General features: G+C 41.3%; 1 protein-coding gene across 3 annotated transcripts in view; it reads right to left on the reverse strand.

The window, feature by feature from the left end:
* The window catches only part of BCL11A (BCL11 transcription factor A), a 261059-nt gene that overhangs the window by 135606 nt on the left and 106589 nt on the right, over positions 1-18864 (reverse strand). The window lies entirely within an intron of this gene.

Below are 18864 nucleotides of genomic sequence, written 5' to 3' on the forward strand. Positions count from 1 at the left end.
GCCTCGAAAAATGAGTAAGCTCTTCATTCTCAAAACCACTGGGTAAAATGTGTACCCCACCAATCAACTTAAGCTTTACAGAATAATACTATGGAGGGGAGGGGAGGAGAATCTGTGGTGGAGTTACCACCACTTCCAGAGCCTCAGGGCAGGAAGTGGAGGGTGCAGCTTTTCAGAGAGTGGAGGGTAACTCCTTTCCCTTTGGTTTGTTTCCTAACGCAACTGACTACAATGGGACGGAATCAACTACCCAAACTCTAGAAGTGGTGTAGTTTCGGTATTTTAAAAAAATCAACAGGATCCTGTGGATTTACATCTTCTCAGGCACCCCAGCACCCCAAGATGCCTTGCTTTTAACCCCCGCTGCTGGCAGGACAGAAGTGGAGTTTTTCACAGCACCGCTGAAGGAGACCTCCATAAACAGATAGGTCATTCCACCGGTGGGCCTCTCTTTCTGCAAACAGAGCAGTACCTCCAACACATCCTATGGCCCCCTTGGCCAAGCTTCTGGGGAGCATAAGGCTGTATCTTACACTGACCAATCCAATATAGTGATTCCAGTTTGAAGCCCTATGATATACCAATGGTTATATATTAAAAGGACAAAGACACCTGTATGTGTATGAATAAATATAATGGGAGGAGATTTTAGGAGGGTGCCGGGCACTGCAGGGGAAAAGGGGGGCACTCAAAAACCGTCCCTCTCCATTCGGACAACACATTCCTTCCACCAGCAGTCATTCACCACTGGGTACCACTGACATACTTACACACACACATATACTGTGTGTGTGTGTGTGTGTGTGTGTGTGTGTGTGTGTGTGTGTGTGTGTTATTGCAAGCCACCTGATCCTACAGGATAAAGCATACGACAAACGCAAATCTTCACAACCCTCTCAACCCAATCCACCCCCCGTTTTACAACTAGTAGTAACTAGATGTAAATCCCCTCCCTCTTCCCCACTTTTACACCTTTCCAGTTTAATGTGTTTGGTTTGCAAATATGCCCTCCTGATGTCTGAATATGTGCCATGAAGATAATAGGTGCTGTTGAGAGAAGGACCACACAGTGGCTTATGCCGCTGCTTTGTCTTGAGATAACTGTGACATTAGGAAAACATCTTGAGTACTTGGGTTTTCTAAGAAAAGGGAAAGTCGTCTGCCTTCAAGGTGAACTGTCATTGTCAGCTTCTTGCAAAGCCGTATAATTTCATGTTCTCCAACTCTTTCCAAGTACAGTATCCCAATAGCTAATCATTACTTACGGTCTCTGAGAATACCACAATCCTGGCCATCTTTACTTCCTAGACCGTCTTTCTCCTCGACACGTCCTTCGCTAACTCATCACATCTTAATGTTTATTAGAAAGACTAGGATTCAGGACTGCGTGAAAGGCGCCATCAACAGACATCTGTATCAGCTACAGGTTTCCAGTTTGGACCAATTCTTTTTGACACTAACATTACTTTACATGAGTCAGGCAGGAGGAGGGTGGATATGGAATGTGACAGAGTAAATCGAAATCGGATTAAAAACAAAAGTTTAGACACTAGCAGGGAGATGCCTGGCGATGGCTCTTGAAGGCAAAATTGCTCAAGCTGTCTTCACGTCACATCCCTTTTGAACACTTCACTTCCTAACTCTGGGCTGCTTCCAATATTGCACGTTACATGCATGATACACATGGCAGAAAGTCTTATGTGTGAAATAAACTTCTTTAAAAAATCTGTAACAAGAAAACATAAATACTAGTCACCTGTATAAATTATGCAAACATTGCATGGTATATTCTGCAGTTGTTGGCTTTTTTGCATAAATTATTTTCCTAGTTATGGTGAAGGGCTGGGGAACATGCACAGGGCAAAAGAATGACTAGTCCTATTAATATGCCCTCCTGTGTCCATTTTTTTTTTAGCAAGGAACAACCAAATACTTTCAGCCAAAGCAGAGGTGGCACAATTGATCCACTTAGGAACTGATTTAATGGTTTCTTTTAGAGTAAGCAACAACTGTCCAGGGTCCGATCTGGATTGGGACCCTTAGAGAGGCAAAAAGGGGGTTTTAGCCCTTTGTATTCCACTGTGGTCATATAGTCTAGGTTGGGGCCCCTGCTTCTGCTATTAGATTTGGGAGCAACGTTCCCACTGATGAATGGAAGCTTTCCTTCCAATGCAAATAGCAGGTGCAATTAGGTCAAGAGTTAAAGCCTTTCCATCTTCTCTGATAAGATCTAAACCACACTTGATATTTAGTCTGCAATCAGTAAGCTCCACTGAATTCAATAAGACTTACTTCTGAGCAGGCATGGTTGGAACTGTGATGTTGCTCTTTCTAAAAATAATGATTCACACAATTACTAAGTGATCAAATCTTAGTTTGGCCCTTTCAAGCAAATGTTCGCATCTACAGAAACTTGAAAAGAAGGAAAAAGGCAGAAAGATGAATCTTGCACTAAATAACAAATGGGGTGGTTTTTTTTTGCCTACATTGGTTCCCTGGAGTGATTACCAGAGGAAAACAAACAGTTTTTGGAGGTGCATGTATGACATATTCAAGTGCACAAGTAAAACATGTTACAAGCCCCAGCCTCCCTCCCTTGCCAATTGTCGAGGTGTGGTCGCCTGGAACACAACATATCAAAAGTTGCAGTACAAATTTAACAAATAAACAGCCCAAATAGAAAAAGGCCAAGGCACAATGATTAAACCTTGGACATCATGTGAAATGCAAAAGGCAGACAAACAACAGCATCTGCTGTGAGTGAGCAAATTATTTTTCATACAGAATTTTGGAAAAAAAAATATCTATTGGTACAAATAAGCATGTGCCTGTACTAACTTGTTAAAGCCATCAACTTATATGTAGACTAGGCCTTGTTCCCCCCTTTTCCTTTTTTTTTTTTACCAGTCACACAAGCTCTAAGATCAGAAGAAACACTATCCCCTTTGAAGATCCTCAAAATGCAGCAATTTAAAAGGGACATCAGTTGTTTTCAAAGATCCATGAGTATCTTTAGAAGAATTTAATTTTTCTTTATTGACCACCTCTTACCTCTCCCCAAGCCGCCTCACTTAGCGGTACACAAAACCTATCAGTAAATAAAATGATGTACAGTTTATTACCAAATAGTAACACTTCTCAGTAAGTCTTTAGGAGGTACCATATGCTTATGATGCAAAAAAAAAAAAGCATTATTACTGGAATACGTGTGCAGTCGACAAAGAGCTATTTTATGGAGCCTTCTTAGGACAAAACAAAATAAAACAAAGAACTGTAATAACAAGGGATAGGAATGGTTTAGGTCAAATCATCACAACCCTTAAGATGGTTTTGCACTACCATTTTGGGGCTGATGGAATCCAAAACTATCTCAAGCGCACCAGGTTGGAGGGGGTTATTTTAGGCCTTCAAAGTACTGAAAATATTTCAGATTCATCATCTATCTGATTTGAAACTCCCTCTCAGGACTCATTTAACCTGCCGCTATGTCTCATGCTACCTCCTTCAAATCCCTCTTCAAAACCTTCCTTTTCCATGATGAACCCTTCAGACTAACTTTTTAATCCTCAGCCTCAGCAGAAAGGAAGCCTGAATATATACGCAAATGAGCTTTCTCGCGCATTTGTCCCTTGTTAATCTCGCCTCTTGGCTCCATGGCCTCTGCCTGCCAAAACTGAGACCTGGTTTGTACATTTCACCAGGCTACTGGTGGTAGTTTCTTGAGGTAGAGGAGAGGAACAGGCACACTGTGTGGCCCAATCACATAGATAATCAGTTGTTTTGTTGTTGTTTTGTTGTTGTTGAATTTATATACCGCCCTATACCCAGAGGTCTCAGGGCAGTTCACAGAAAAATTCAAAATATAAAACCACAAAATACATAATCAATTTAAAAACAAACAAACCAATACCCCCCCCCAAAAAACCCATTTTAAAAGGGCACAGGTTGCCAATCAAATCAAATAAATCAAAGGCGCCAGGTGAACTTCCCTGGGGAGAGCATTCCACAAACGGGGAGCCACTGCAAAGAAGGCCCCGTTCTCGTGTTGCCACCCTCCAGACCTCTCAAGGAGGAGGCACATGAGGAAGGTTTGTGATGTCTTCTTCCACTGTTTGATGGGGGGGGGACTATACAAATCAGGCAGCCTTGTGAAGAAACATTGTCACACACGTGGTATGCTGCACATAAAACATAGAAAGGGAAAAGACCAACTCACTTTTCCACAACACAGAGATTCTTGCCAGTCACTGAAAATACAAATTTAAGACTTTCAGTTTTCTGGGCAGGAACTTGAAGTTTATTGTGTAGATTACTCTACAAAATATCATCATCCTAATTAACAGTGTGGTAATTATAAATAATAATAATAATATATAAAGATTTAACACTTTCCTGAGTAGCTCCAATGAGAAATAAATACGAATCTCTGTATGTCAGGGGTAGACTTGCATAGTCCAATTTATTTATTTATTGGAAGGGACCTCACGTTTCACCTGCCTTGCCACATTTTGTCAGCTGCTAAACTGTGATCTATAAAATGGTTCCGTATGTGAAATATAAAATACATGAAATGTTGTCACGCTGCCTATGTTATTTTGTAAATATTGCGCTTAGTGCTGGCAAACAACTTATATATATATATATATATATATATATATATATATATGCTTTCGTAGATTTTCACGGGTACAGGAATGCAGGTTTTGGTGTCTTCGGGTGTCTTCCCGTGTAAGAGTTGGGGTGTCTAGGCGACGTTTCGACGAGGTCTCACTCGTCATCTTCAGGCTGGTGCTTTCGGCTTCTTGTTACTGGAACAGAGCAGGATCTCAGTGTTTTAGTTCCTATAAATACTGTTGAGGGGGTGTGGTGTATAGCCTCCAACGTTCTGGGCGGAGAGGAAGTTTCCAGGTTAGAAACTAAAACACTGAGATCCTGCTCTGTTCCAGTAACAAGAAGCCGAAAGCACCAGCCTGAAGATGACGAGTGAGACCTCGTCGAAACGTCGCCTAGACACCCCAACTCTTACACGGGAAGACACCCGAAGACACCAAAACCTGCATATATATATATATATATATATATATATATATATATATACACACACACACACACACACACACACACACACATATTATCTGGGATTTCTAAAAACAAAAACAAAAAAGTCCATTTTTAATATTGTTGTTGTTGTTTTTAAAAAAAGCTTGATGATGCTTTTGTGAGAAATCCCCTGAAGACAGTGGGTAATTTCTCTTTAGTGTGACATAGTCAACACTCCTGTTAGAAAAGAAACTGTATTTCCTTCTATTTTACTTTTCATCCGATTTGGAGAAATGGAATAGAATTAACACTAATGCCTTGGAACCAAAGTAAAGTTAAAAAAAAAAAGCAGTTCAAGTCCCACTAGTATTTGTTTGAAAAGGGAAAAGGAAAAGGAAAAGGGGGGAAGCCCTTCTTCAGCAGAAATATTGATACTGATTTCAGCTAATCACCGTCTACTTCAGTTGCCCATAGTTCTTACCATTAGGAAAAAGGCTTTAGATTTTTCATTCTGAAAGAGAAACTATTGGCTTACTTGAGACACAAGGTGAAAGAAACTCAATCTTTCAAGTTGTTGTTTTTTTTAAATCAAATTTGGTGTGGAATAGACCAAGTTCATCCATGTGGGCTACAAGTAATCAGCCATTCATAAGCCCCGCACATTTTTGCTAGCCATACTTATTAACTGGCGGGAATTTTAATCTGTGATTAAAGCTATCATTGATTAATCACATCAATTCATCACTTAAAGCTTGCAATACTAATTACGTTTTACCTTGCTAATTAAACCCAACTGAAGCTACCAACCTAAAATTCAAACTCTCGGGCAAACAAAGACCCCAGTACTTGCATTTCTTAAAACAGAACCTAGAATGCTATTTCGGACTTCTGTTATTGTTTAAAAATAATTGTTGGTGTTGGAGTGAAGGGCCAATTTAACTGAGCTTTTGAATCATGTTGTGTGTGCTTTTTAAAAATATATATATATTCTAGCTCTAAGATCAAATTGTCGGTGTAATCATTCCGCAGTGGCATTAAAGAACCGAGAGCATATAAACAAGAGCTCATTGTTTATAACTGACCAGCTCTCCCCGGATATCCCTTCGTCATCATGTTCAACGTTCAACTATTCCAGGGTGAATTCAAGGAGTGGTGCCGATTTGTAGCAAAATAACACACTGACAATGCCTATCTGCAAAACAAGCAGCACACTCTAAAGGAGCTTCTCCTCAATGGCAATCTCATAGAAAGATTAAGATCCGATTGCTTTCTTGATGCTAAGGCTGCTATTTTGTTATCTCAACTGAAAAACATGATATTCAATCTGCATAGTCAAGGGGTAAACAGATACAGATATGGTTATAGATGATAAAATATATAGATAACACCTGATCCAAACTTGGTTTACATATATTCATTCAATATAGAAAAGTGTATTTGTTTAAACAGAAATCTGTACAGGTAAAGCTCCCCCTGTGATTGCATCAGACTATTTAGTCTGGCTCTCTAGGGAAGAGAACGGATACCTCCATGCACAGTCTGAAAACTTCAAATTCAACATCTTACTGACAACTCATTTCTTTCCACCATTAGAAAATGCATATAGTTGTTAAAGGGGAAGGCACTTTCTTCTTTGTCTCCTCTGTACATTTTGCTAAACTTTGACAGCTGTTGCTTCTGCTAAATGAATGCATTATTTTAAAAGTGGGTGGGTGTCAGAACAGCCCCTCCCCAAATATACATTTTGATTTAGCTTTGTTGTAAATCTCAAGGCAACAGAGAACCAACTCCGAATGTAAGGACCAGGTTGCTTCTTTTTTTGGCAGTGAGCAAAAGAGAATGCAGAACATAGCATATGTTAACTGTGTTTCCTTTGTTTCAATCAGATGAAGGGACTGCTGTTGCCTTTAAGAATTAATGTGTGGCCATTCTTGAACAAAACGAAAGATTTCAACAAGTAACAGGAAGGTATTTCTCATCACGCCATCCTCACATTATCTCTGTCCATCTCTGTATTCATTTGTTTAAAATGTAAAGGAAGGGGTGGGGAAGAGGAGACAGAAAAGGTCTTATTTTTATATAAAACTGGATGAAAAATAAAAAGGGGGTATTTTCATTTTATCTCAGATCACAGAAAACAACCCTGTGGAAAATCTGGCATATTGAACATTTTTTCCCCCACTGCTGTCATTCTCTCTAGGCTACCTAAGTCTTCTACAATTCCCCAGACTGCCTCCATATTAAGCCTGCTGTGTACAGCTTTATTATAGTGTGGTGGTGAAGGGACATTAATATTCCTTGGGTTGCATCTGACAGATTATTTACATGCGCCCATCTGAGCTCATACCCGAAAGCCACTCTGAGGTGCTCCAATTGTAAAGGCAAATGAAGAACACATATTCCCCGCAGGGATCGGGACTAACCTTCCCGCACCACAGACAGACACTCACACGCATACCTCAAACCTTGCCCTCACCAACCTGACTCAACACCACCTCGGAATGAGGAATGTGCTCAGGGGCTGGCAAGGGGTGGCTCACCCCAAGGAGGGAAGCAAAACACACCTCCCTGAAATAAGTTTTTAAAATGCAGGAGGAGCAGAGGAAAAGGCTGCCTAGCAAACTCCACCACGCCTCATCAAGAGCACGTTTGCATACTAAAATGGGCTGGGAAATAGCAGGAAGATGTTCCTAATTCAGACAACATCAAAACTAGGTTGGCATGGAGAAAAAGGAGCTCTTCTCTCTCTCCCTCCAAAGGTAGGAGCTTCAACACAAAGATGCGCCTTCGGTTCTGTTTAAAACTTGAGCAAAGACAGCCATTTTGCAACACTTTCTATCCCACTTTTAACCACACATCTGCACCTGTTGGTTCACAAAACCCTGCTTACCACTTGGCGGGATTTCATCAACGGCCAAGCTAGCAAGGGTGAGACACCTCAGCCCAGGGTAGTTTGCTGATATAGATGAGCCCAGTGAGAAGATGCTTGGTCCTGGAGAGAGATTCAGCAGAGAAGCACCCCTTCCCCAGCAAGCACAGGCACACACCATTGCAATGTTGCAGTATATCATTTGAAACACAGAGACAAAGATTTCAGGGACAGGGAAAATAAACAGAATGATGCTAAGGCTCACTTTGGGATACATTCAAGATTAAATTGCTTTTCGAAAAACGAAGTCAGTATATTTTTATGAGCCCTTGTTGTTACTTTCTTCTACCTCATAATATCTATAGCAACTTTATCAACAAAAGGTTCGTTCCCTTTGGTTTTTAATGCAATGGGAGATGAAATGCCTATTTTATTCTTAACCAAATGGTGAGCCCAGATTCAGTAAGGGTCACCAGACACAAAGGTATGATTCAGGAATACAGTGGTGCCTCAGGTTACAGACGTTTCAGGTTACAGACTCCGCTAACCCAGAAATAGAACCTCAGGTTAAGAACTTTGCTTCAGGATAAGAACAGAAATTGCGTGGTAGCGGCGCAATGGCAGCGGGAGGCCTCATTAGCTAAAGTGGTGTATCAGGTTAAGAACAGTTTCAGGTTAAGAACGGACCTCCGGAACGAATTAAGTTCTTAACCTGAGGTACCACTGTATGCCATCTGAAACACAAATGTGTTTTGAGAGGGGGAGTAGACAGCTCCTCCCCGAGGAAAGAAACTGCACCTAACTTCTTCCTGCCACTAGGCTTGATCATCTAGTGGGCAGATGCAACATTTGTCCTAGTTGCTTAACCCTAGAGAGGGAATAGACCAGTCTTCCTTCTAAAAGAGGAAGGCGGTAAATCTATGAGGGAAGACTGATGAGTCTTTTGCATATCTACTTTCATTTTGCAGCCACAAGGACCTATAAAGAGCTAAGACCTGGTCACTGGAAATTCTCTTCCGGCTCCCCCTTCCCCAGCTTCTGAGATTTCACACCTATCTTCAAATCTTTACGGGCTAGAAACTTTTTCTTTTTGCGTGTATGATTTTGCTTAGAAAAATTAAAAGCAAGGTTCTCAGGATGCTGAATTCTCTGCCAAACACTTTTGCACTTCATTAGAACTGCAGCATACAAAACACTCCTGCATGTAGTAGCTATTCCTATGTGTTTAATCTGTAAGCACAGTATACATAGATGAAAACCTGTAGCTAGTGAGCCCATAGTCCTATGAAATACCAACTGTTCTAGGATCCTGTAAAAAAAAAAATCTAAGCAGTAACATAAGACTGATGTAACAGACATGGATCAAGTTATTCACTGATTGAACTATAAAACTTAGAAGTTTATATGCTCATCTGAACAAGACTTTTTAGAAAAGAGGACAAGGAAAATCAATTTTAAATGAAAATTCATGAAGTACTATTGGCTGAGTTCATGTTCCCTGATATTATTTACAAAAGACATTCCTAATCTTATTTACTCCACAATTTGATATAGCGGTATGACCAAAGCAAACAAAACTGGACGAGGACCCTGTACACAATACAAAATGTAGATTTTCCAGGCAATAAGGAGAAAATCTGAAAGACTCTTTACAGGGCCTCTTCACACATTACCAGCACGGTGTATATACAGGTACGCTCATGAGGGAGGTTGAATGAGCAAGGTGCCGTCCTGTAGAGTATACAAACCAGGGTTTCTTCCTGTGTAATGCAATCTTGAACAGAGTACAGGCAGTGACAATTTTAGGCATGTCCAACTGAAGCATGACTGCCAACGCGTATGTCATTTTGGACCGGGAAGAGGGAGGAATGGGGGCACGGGGGGGGCGGAATGGGGTGGGCTTATGTGTTTTCCACCGAAGCACTTTGACCCAGAACGCAACCCCCGCAGAAGCAGGGAGTTGCCTGTAATCATAGCACCTGATCCAGCTGGGCTCTGCCAGCAGGGGGAGTTTCACCACAATAAAGGCACCCCCTACATGACACCACATTGGAGCACATGCAATTGCCAGCAGTAGCTAGGGGAAAGCCCCCAAATGGGGAATTTTGAGGACAGAGCATACAAGGAGCAGAGCTGGATCTGCTGGACTGAAAGTCAACACTTTCCTGATGAGGGACCCAATATGCACCCCTGTGCAGCTCCAGCTCGGACATGATGCAATGAAAATGGGGGGGGGGGGGTGCACCTTGGCAGGTAGGGCTGAGGATGCAGTAAAGAATCCCTTTCCCGCCACACCCCAGTTAGAATTGCTCTGTGAGATTCTATATTCAAACATGCACCCAATCAGTTAAACATGCATAAACAAAGCACTCATTCTCACAGCAATGCTACTTAAAAGATTGTCCCTCCCCCCCAAAAAAACCCCTATTATTGTTACATAGGGAAATATATTAATTCTACTATTACTTTAATATAGCAAAATGCCATATTGTTTTTGGTCACTCTAACTGCAGCTTGTGGAGGGGGGGGTGGAGAGAAGTTGGTTTTGCTGTACAATATTGTATCAAACTGAATGAGGTCTGAAAAGTGAATTTTGTCCCAAAGATTCTGCATATTCTAAGTGACAAACGCATGCATATTTCACATACACTGTCTGAAATTATTATGTCACTTTGGTTCTCGTTTTGTGTTTGAAAGGCTCACACAAAGAATGCGGGTTCTTGGCATTTCACAAAGCTGAAATAGTTTCAATCTGTTTCACAATATTAGAAGCCTGCATGAAAGAATTATTTCCTTCCTCTTCATTTTGATCTAAAATATTTTGTTTATTCATTGGTACTCTACTTGCCCCCCCATGACACACACAGACACACACACACAAACCTCCCCTCCTCCAGTGTCCCTGCTGAGCCCCCATAAATCAATCTTTTTATTGTCTAAGCAAGTCCAGCCGCACAAGGCCTTGCATTTATTAAGTTATTTTGGAGCTGATACAGATATAGATATATATAATCAGTGCTTTTTTCTGGGAGTACACAGGGGTACACATACCGCTAAACATTTTGTAAATCTAAGTTCGGCCTCATTGAGGGGCAGTATTTCAATATGAGTAGGAAAATGAGAGTACCCCTAAACCTTTTTTTTTTTAGAAAAAAAAGCACTGTATATAATGACTGGAAACTGAAATGTGGATAAATGGATAAATAGACAGATCTATTTGATTTGCATCCAGGTCTATTTCGATTCATTGGCTGTGCGACAATTAAATGCCAGACACTCAAACGAGAAAGAAAGAATGACGGTATTCATAATCCCTTATGCTGAACGATACTCTTGTGAGAGAAGAAATTGTGTTAATTCAAGGAACTTCAGCCCATGTGGAGGCTGCTTTGAAATACTTATGCTCAATCAGAAGGAAACTTCTCTGCATGCTGTTATTGTTTATTCACACACAATAAATATAGATACACACTCACTCACTCACTCACACATACATACACACTTTGGAAGTGGTGTAGAAAAAAAGAGATCCCATATATATATTTGAAGTAACAGCTGATTTTTGCATCAATCATCTGGAATGGAGAGGGTGGAGAAAAACCAGTACAATTCCACCCCACCTGCTGTTCCCATATACAAAGGATGAACACGAGACACGTGGAGCTTTCTCCCAAATTGCAACTTGAGAAACAAACGTGGGGAAGCACACACATGCCAATTATATCACACATACATCTCGCTCCAAAACTGCTCCCCTCTTGTGCGTGCAAATCAGAAGAACTTGGGGGTCGTCTGCAACATAGCATGGTTTTTCTTTGCTTGACAGAAGTAAAATTTCACATCCAAACAGGCCTCTGGGTTTAATTAAGCTTCTCCAAAGTCTTCTGACAACGGTCCAGCCAGAGAAAGGCAGGCACTTCTGTAGCTCAGTCGTGCAATTGTTGTGACGGTTCTATTTACAATTTGTCTTGGAAAGACTCGCTCTGACATTGCGCTTTGACCAAAAAACAACAACAGCCAGCCTGCCAGTTCACAACCTTTCCTGTGTCTTATTTACAAATGCTGCTCACATGGTGTGATCCAGGAAGCATTCCTTTTGCCTTTGGGAAATCCCTCCAAATTTTTTCAGCTTAAAACAATCTTCTGTGTCCTTCTGAATTGAGAAAGGTCAACTAATGGCTGGGGCTCAGCACTGGGGCTGTTTCCCACCTGCCCCTCCAAACTTCAACTTTTAATTTCTGGAATCTAAAATATCTCAATTCCTCAGAGTTGCTAAATTAAAAAAAAAAAATCCATTTGCACACCACAACATTATAACCTCAAATGGGTTAGTTCTACACCTAGTCTGTTTATTGAAGATATCGGCCGGTAGGGGGGCTACAAACAAACCCCCTACTTTCTAATTGCAGGAAGCACATCACACTTAACTGGGTTAATTTCCCAATAGATTATGACATGAGAAATGTATGGCTGGGTTTGTATGGAAAGCAAGGTTACAAAAAATATGCGTCATGATTTAAAGGGGGTCTCCTCTCTTGTACGGCATATAGAAGATCCATGCATATTCACAAATTAAATATATAGGTGCACATACGCATAACATAATCCAGTTAGGTATAACTGAAGCACAGAATCCTATTTCCCCACCGCTATATGCCACCCAAATTTATATAATGGACAGGCTCTTAAAAGCTAATAGAGAAAGATTACCTAGCTATGCATTTATCTTCTTGCCCACATATGTCTACCACACCTTTCCCCACACATCATCAAAGTCTGGTCAGTGGCTGCGAAACATTGCTATAAGAGGTTTTAAAGGGCCAGATGCATGCACTTTTTGATACACAGATTCTATTAATTTTCTGGTTAGATTTTTTTTCCCCTGCTGCTGCTGCAACAGATCAACATCAACTAAAAAATTCTGTGTCACTCCAGAGCCTGTGGACAAGTTAACCCATATGCTTAGATGTTAATGAACGCACATATTCAGGGAACGGGCAGGGAGGGGGAGGAAGCGAGAATTTATCGTTTGTACAATGTGGGCTGTTGAAATATCACATCAATGACAGTTCTAGCTTTCCTCTATCTAGAACGAGAGAGTTAAAAGATGCATCATCTCACTGCACAGCAGAGTGACTCAGTAGCTTGTTTCTTCTGCTTCAAAGCAGTGAACCCTAAGCATCATTTATCCTAAGAAAATAGCCTTTTATTGTAATACACAAGCTTACTGACTAGAAAATGGCTCAATGAGTATCCGTATTTAATATGAAAAAGGGCAATAAATGCCTTACTGCAGGATTCTTAACTAGACCTGCTCTTGCGTTGTTACAAAGGAGGATTTTGCTTCTGTTTTTTCCTAGACACTTATCATGAAAGATCATCTCTTCAACAGTTATCTAAAACACCGGATTCCCCACCCACTCCAGCACCTGCCCATCCATCCAAATGTCATGGTCAGCTAGTCTTTTCTTTTTCAGGACTGGCACAGCAAGAGACGGGGAAAAAGGAATGTGTGGGCGTGTGGCCACCTTTCTCTGGCATCCCATCAACCCCCTGAAATGTTCCCCGCCCTTAGCTCAGCCTGAGAGAAAATGTTAATTTCACTTGGAATCCAAAGAATGGGAATGGAGAGGTTATTACCACTTGAGTTTATACTGAAACGTTAGCTCAATGGTGTGTCAAAATTTGTCTTGGAATCGCTTAAAATGCCTGGGCAGGGGGAAATGAAATGAGATTATAGAAGGGGGGGAAGGAATTATCATAATTATTGTTAGGAAGCAACATTTGCTCCCCCACCCCCGGCTGCATCAACGATTTATGAAAACTGTTTTCCACTTGAGAAAGAGAAACCCAGAATTCTTTGGGTACTCTCACTTTCTAATAAACTCTGGAAGAAATAGTGAAAGACAGTCAACCTCATCACCTATAATACATACAGGTCCTATATGTTGGAAGAGAATCTTGCAACAGTATTCTTGCATATGCACAAAAGGCACAAAAGGGAGCCCCAAAGGTCCATCAGGCCCAGAATACTGTGCCTCCTACAATGACCAAGTAGATGCCTCCAAGACGCCTATGGGCAGAGCCTGAAGGCAACACCCCTCCCTTGCTATGCCCCCCCCAGCTCCTGTTATTCAGGGCCATATTTCCTCTGAATATGAGGTTCATTTAACCATCAAAGCTAATAGCCCCTGGGAGACTTCTCTTCCTCCTCTTCCATGAATTTGTCTAATCCCTTTTGAAAGCCATCTATCCCAGTGACTGCCATCACACCTTGTGGCAGAGAATTCTGTAAAATTAACTGTGTAATTTGTCTGCCTCAAATCTACTGCCAGTCAATTTTACTGGATGAACTGTAGTTCTAAGTGCATCTAGTCCATACGTCTGCTGGAACAATGTTCCATTCTGCCTATCCCACAACCATCAGCAAAGCAAAATCAACAGGCTATGACAAAACTCTAGGCCAATTGTATTTAATCACTCAAGTCACCTTTCATGTTTTTCCTTTTAAAAAAAAAGACGGTATAAATATGAATCAATTTTGTGTGTGTCTTTAAAAAAAAATTGTATTTTTATCTGCAGTTTCAATGAACGCTTATATACAGAGTAGGGATTCTAAGTGTTGTCGAGGATGAAGGGGACAGCAGTTATTCTAAATTTGCAAGCAAGAGGTATGATCTTATTTTTGGATCAGTCGCTCTACCTTGCGTATATACTGTGTTTATGTTGAGATGTTAGAAATCAGCTCTCTAAGCAATTTGAGGAGAGAAGATGGATGAAAGCATCTCACCATAGTAACATGAAGAGCTCTGAATTTCTGAAAACACTGTACAAATGCCAAGTATCACTACAATTGTGCCCCCAAATCTTAAGCGCAGCATAGGAAAAACGCCAGACACAGAACTGGGAAACCGGAACTCAAATGCCTCCTCCTCTCTGAACTCATATTCTGACTTTGGGAACATCTCTTGCCTCTCCAGCCTCGGTTTGTTTCCTCGAAAATGGAAACCAATATTACCAGTTGCTGCAAGGACCAATAGAAAGAAGGCAAAAGCGTTTTTGCTTTGGTGAAAAGCAAATCGCCAGTGACTGATGACACAAATCAGAGTTCACCAGCCTTTGGTAGGATGTTGATCCTGGACCTGTGAGCAACTTATTCAATGGCTTGTTCACATCAGCAATGCAACCCACATCAAAGTTCAGCAAAACAGTAGGAATGCATTAAACAAAAGCCATCTCTCTCCTCTTGCCTTTCTGTCACATCTCAAACCAAACAATATATCTAGAACACCTAGATACAGTGCAGGTCTTTTGCTGGGTCTTCCCCTTCACACACACACACACACACACACACACATACACACACCTTAATTCTTGCTTGACAGACACTGCTTTCTGTCTTTTATACAAAGCTGTTCAATATGTAAATACCACATTACATCACAGAAGGGCTGCTCCATATTTGGTGATTTAGCAAGCCTGCAGTACACAAAAGATCTGAAAATCCTTCCGGAAAGTGCCGGACTCACTAATCATACCTCATTCCCGTTCGGAACAAGGATGGCACGTGACGTAATGGTCAGAGCCTCACATGACGCTACAGCAGCTTAACCTACATACTATAAAGATAATCACACTGCAGTTTTGATTTTTTGAAAATAAAAAAGCCTGCCCAATCAGCATCCTTGCTGTTTAATTTCAATACACATAAAGGACTAGCCTTATTTATTCAAGTGGTGAGGATCACACAAAGCCTAAGATAATCAGAAGTTTGGATAAATGGGAGTGTTGGTTATGCAGAGCAATTCTGACATGGGGTTATGCAGGGGACAACCACAAAATAATGCATAATACAGAATGTGGAACACAGATAGTGATTGCTGGATAACTGAAGTTCACAATAGAAGCTGACTTACATTTTTAACATGCAAACCAATCAAGCCAAGCTTTTAGGAATTACAGTTAGAAGTTTAAAAGGGCAAAAAAATGTGTATACTAAAAATTAGATAAATGAAATTAAAATAGCTAAGTTGCTGGTATCCACAAAACAGTGGATGGGAGCCTTCATATCACACAGAACTCTTCTTCAGACAAAGCAAAAAAAAAAACAACCCAAAATTTGCAGCTATAGCTTATTTGCATTATGCCTTATTTTGGAAAACTTACACCTGAAGAAGAATCCTACAAAATCTGAAAACTTGGATCTGGCTGGCCTAGTAAAAAGTATTTATTTGATTGCTCTGCCTCTTTGTTTGTTCAGAGGAAGTACAAGGTTTTAATAACATGAGGGGACATGGAAGTTCTACTAAAGATGCATACAAAAAAGATCTGAAGAAAATAATGTATGTGGTGATTTATCCATATAAGCCATTTAGTACAAAACTTCATTCAAATTCAGAATTCCATCAAACTGCAAATGGACGAATTAAACATTGTGGCTTTTTGGATGCTTTGAAGTTGGCAATCACTTTCAATGTTCGTTGTGTTCTAACTCTGACGAAAAATAACGATTTCGGCAATAAAATCTAAGCACTGCTTCCCATGCATGCTCACTCAGATACACGCCATTCCACTAAAGAAAACAACCGACTCTGCAAAACCTGTGTGCACACAAATGACACTTAAGTTCCAATCTTAGCGGCCCCGAAACCTAAACTGTAATGTTTAGAAAGATAAAATTTCAAAAATGTGACAAATTTTGATGCCTCAACTATGTTCCAGAACTATTAAGATTATTTTAATTACTGTATTTTAGGTCCGGGGGGGGGGGGGGAGGACTGAGAATGTCCTTCTGTTCCTACATTTGAGATGGGGAAAATGCCAGACTACTTATGCTGCTGTAGCCCTACCAACTTTAGACAGGACTATGCCAATTTAACTGGACTTTGAACTGCACCCTTACTTAGCCAGAGAGAGAGAGAGAGAGAGAGAGAGAGAGAGAGAGAGAGAGAGAGAGAGAGAGAGAAATATTGTGTATAAGGCCAGATGGGGCAGGGAGATGCAATACAGCATGTGATTTACACACAGTCCTTCTCCTAATACCACAATATCCCTTAGGCTATTAAAACAAGAGCACAAGTGATACTTTATGCTAACTCTCCCAGCCTTCCCTTTTACTTAACAGATCTATGTCATTTCTGATGCTGCATATTTTTAAAAGCAGCCTCCTCCTCCTCTTTAAAGGGATAGCCGCCTTTTGCCAACTGTATTGTAACAACGAATAGGGCCCTTATTAGCCAGGTGGAATTAACGGATCTCATATTAACATCCAAACATATTTTCACTTAATTTTATTTTTATGAAACACACACATACATGCAAATGCTAAAGCGCTTTGCCAGTAATTACAATGATAGATAGATAGATAGATAGATAGATAGATAGATAGATAATTAGCTGCAGGGAACGACATCCATTACTTTTATTTTCTCTCCCCCCCCCTCGCCCCGTTTAATTACGCATTGGGATTTGTGCCACTGCCCAGGGGGGGAAAGCCAATCCACCTTGGACATTTGTATGGGTGGCATGTGGCGGTGTAAAGCCTCTGAAGAAAATCAAGATACATCTGTCAAAACCACATCAGAGACAAGAGACAGCGGGAGGGGGGGGCATTTATCATTTGGCTGAAGAGGCAGGATTGCAAGGAAGCAGGCCTCCTCCCCTGTCAAACCAACCTTTTGAAATTTCCAACGTGCCCTTAAACTTTTCGAATCCGCGAGCCTGCGCGCCTCAGCAACTGCCCTCTCTACTCTGGCCTGGGCAGTGGAAAATGGCATCTTAAAGTCAAGGTCAGCCGTGTCACTTCGCCAAGGGGCTGCCTTTAATTACAACCCACTCCGTGACAGCAAATATGGATCGGAGGCTGGGGGAGAAGTTAACCCTTCCTCCTCTACACACACCCTTTGCAAGCCAGAGTTTGCACACACACACACAAAACCATAATTAAAAGAAGAGAAAGGAAAGCAACCGGCTCTAGCAGACATGAGGAAAGCAGCTACAATTAAAAAATAAATAAATGATAGAGCAGGCCTGTGGCATTCGAATGAGTTTTTTTGGCACCCTGGAACAGACCGTTGTGATCAGGCTGAGGTTTTAGCTATCTAAACACTTGGGGGGTGGGGGTTCCCCAGCTTCAAATGTGCCTTGACAGGCTGGCACTAACAAAGCACAGGATTCAGAGACGGTTCCAACTAGGAGGCCACGCAAGCTTTTTCCATCCCTCTCTGTATCGTTGCTTAGTGGTGTGGGGCTGGGTTTGTGGAGATGGAAGTGAGGGGAAGGAAACCTCATGGATCTCTGGATCCAAGAGAATAACAAGAATAACTGAACCAGGAGGAAGAGGCCAGGACTGACCCTATAGTCCAAATGTATAGTTTACAAAGGAATCGTTTTTGCACAGCTGTGTTGGGGTTATAGCGGGCATTTCACACAACAAGCAGATAAAATGCAGCAGATAAGACCCACATCCCTTAAACAAGCAGGGGGCAGCTGCCAATCAGGTCTCCCTAGCACGTGTTTCCTGCTAGAAGCGTTTCCTGCTTCTGTCCCGCCACGTTTACTGCACAAAACATTTGTGTCAACACCAGTGTGACCCCATTAAAACACGACTGTGAAGTTTGACGCTGCAATGGCATGTTCCCACCTTGAAGTACGTAGGAGGGCATCAGTGGAAATGCAGACACAAAGACAGGCTATTGGGTAGAGGGAACCTAATCCTCATATACTCTCTGGATGACCACACCTGGAACAGCCAGCAGGAGTCAAAAGGACAGGTGTGGAAGTTGAAAAGAAAGCAGCTGGAAACTTAACTCAATGGAGCAGCACAGGAATTGTGATTTTAGGAAGGTATGTGTGTGTGCATACTTGACACGAACATATTTATCTTGTGAACTGCCAGGTGAAATTTCAGAAAAACAGGCCTCTTACTAAACTTCTAGATTTCTAATAGGAACCCC

Source organism: Podarcis bocagei, assembly GCF_964188305.1.
Source record: "Podarcis bocagei genome assembly, chromosome: 3".
NCBI classification, from domain to species: Eukaryota; Metazoa; Chordata; class Lepidosauria; order Squamata; family Lacertidae; genus Podarcis; species Podarcis bocagei.